This window comes from Penaeus monodon, chromosome 21, assembly GCF_015228065.2.
Source record: "Penaeus monodon isolate SGIC_2016 chromosome 21, NSTDA_Pmon_1, whole genome shotgun sequence".
NCBI lineage: Eukaryota > Metazoa > Arthropoda > Malacostraca > Decapoda > Penaeidae > Penaeus > Penaeus monodon.
Genome location: NC_051406.1, coordinates 12,910,790 through 12,913,395, shown reverse-complemented (window position 1 = coordinate 12,913,395; position 2,606 = coordinate 12,910,790). Strand labels below are relative to the sequence as shown.

Sequence of the window (2,606 nt, the reverse complement as noted above, 5' to 3'; positions counted from 1 at the left end):
ATGGTCTCTTCCTTCACGCAGACAAGTACCCCACTGATCCCGACTTCGTGACCCGCTACTGAGTCAAGACCTGTACTTCGAAGAACTCTGACTTTGGTGAGTCATACTTATTACAGATGCTCTTGTTTTATGAAAAATGGTCTTCTAAATCTGCATTCCATTAATACCCCCCCACTTCTTTAGTTTTAGTGTTTAGCGCCACCCCCTACCCCCTTCCCCTTCAGGTTGTCCCTACAGTGAGAATTCTATTAATCCCCAAAGAAGACCGCAAAGTGAAAGTTACTGTTTTAACTAGAAATTTCGAAGCTTGCCAGTTCCGACCGCCGCTATATTGTTCATACCCTCTGTTATCTGGTAAATATGATTCTGCTTTCAGTTATTCAGAACGAAATAAGGTAAAGATAAGTAGGATAAGACGGTCTTTTCGTCTTTTGGAATTTTGTAGAGCATTTAATTCCTGAAGTAGGCCTATTTAGTACGTTTGTTGTGTCTTAGCTAACCTAAGCTCATATCCCAAATGCTTGGTCAGCTTACAAAAATATTCATACATATTTTTTTTATCATTAGCCTTAGATATCTATCTCTCCATATCTAATAACCGTCCATCATACGGTGGTGATAGATTCTTCAAAATATATTACTTGAAACCAATGAAACTAAAGACATTTGATCCGCTATCCTGAACCCTAATTTTTAGATGTGTTTTTAGGACATTAAGGATGGGTATTTAGAAATGCAGTGCACTAAGGACACTAATATTGTATGTATTTAATCTCATTGATTAATCTAACTTATCAGTGACTTGCTTATATAACCTTTCCTGCACCCGCCGTAGATATAGATTGAAAAGTTTCTAAAAATATATAATAGCCATTTAACTAACTGTGTATAGTGACAATGAAAATAATAGGTAAAATAAAAAAAAATCAAGTTAACGTTACAGTCATTTCACAAAAATAATATCCAATCTAAGTGTAGAGGAATTGCTTTGACGCATTTTACATCATACGAAATGTTGGGGAGAGGAGCAGCCCACATTCTAGGAGTCTATGGTCCCCTTCGCCCCATCCATACAAATCCCACTGGGTAGAGGTATTGTTTTGCATTATGTTTAGCTAATGAGTGGTTTCCAAACTTTTTGGCACCCACGTGTAAGTCATATAAGTAAAGTCTGGCCTGCTATGTTGAATGAGAAGTTAGTGGAGGCAAGGCAAGTTTTTTTTGTTTGGTAAACACATGCCACTCTGCGGACCGTTGGCTTAAATACAGTACATGCATATGTGTATACGTATATGTAAACTAATCATACACATGCATACATAGAGGTACATATGTCTCTCTTGGGATAAACGAATATTTGATCTTTTTTATATACTTTATTTACCACACCCGCTTTGGCACCCCTGTGAGACCTACTTTATCATGCCACTCACTACTTATAGGCCTATTCAGAGGTAGAGTAAGCCAAGCCACATCGTTGTTACGGATTATGGCGCGCATACCAACGTATTCCTCCCTATATCGACCATTTCTTCGTCCACAGGCGGTGATTGGCTGACCTAATATATACACGGTAATTACAATAGATGGAGAGTTTGACCTCGTTTCTGTATAATAAGGTAGACTGGGTCATGTGTCTTTTCATATTTATGATATGCACGCAGGTAACGTTAATTTTTTAAAGTTTATTGAACCTTTCGGAAAAAAGAGAGAGAAAAAAAAATTACGTTGCCGTTAATCAATCCATCTTTCTGTCTCCTCCCTCATTCCTTCCCAGCTCTTGAAATATATAGATAAGTAGAAAAAAAAATCTTTTACCACGGTAAGAAGATGAAAACGAAAAACTGCCCCGTGAAAGAATAACCGTGGCATATCGGAATTGCCCAACCTCTACGGGCTATAGAGTGACCTTGACTGTATGGTGAAGCAGTAACCTCGTTATTAATGGGGCCTGCGTGCCACCATTAGTCAAATACTAGGTAGTAACGCTATTTATATGAATTATTGCACCGGCCTGTTAAGAATGAGGCGCGGCAGTTGTGTATGACACAAAAGTATTGTGCCAGATTGTAGTTTACTGTGGTAGAGCGATAGTCGCAACAATGATAAAATTATGATAGAATATTTTCAAGTACAAGGTTAATGATATTAATAACGTTAGCAGTAATCAGCAATATAAGGAAGAGTAACTGTGGTACCTCGGAGTACAACAGCAGCGATATATTACGATACATAGTAAAAATGCAAGAACAGTAGGCTACAGTAAACCATAATTCAAGAAATAACAGTGCAATTAGTGTAATCACTATAGCTGTTATTAGTTGCAGTAATAACGTTCATGATATAATACAAGGGACGTTACCATACCCTCATTAAACATCATTATTCCCCATACTGAATAGGTTATTTGTGCTCTCTGTTATTCTGAGAAAATCAACGGCCCCACAATTCGTCACCGGGTGCGCGCGCATCATAGATTTATACCATAATTCTCTTTAATTACGCTCGGTCCGGAATTCCTTAGAGATCGTTACAAAGAGCGGCCTGAGAGTAGATGGGCTGTGGACATTCGTACATTTTTTTTTATTTAGTGATTTTTTTTTTAT

The 2,606-nt window shown here is 37.8% G+C and overlaps 1 protein-coding gene across 1 annotated transcript in view; it reads left to right on the top strand.

Moving 5' to 3' along the window:
* Nucleotides 1-2,606, top strand: part of LOC119586243 — a gene marked incomplete in the record, with an annotated part of 139,392 nt that overhangs the window by 24,871 nt on the left and 111,915 nt on the right. The window contains 1 exon segment of the mRNA XM_037934947.1: nt 22-96.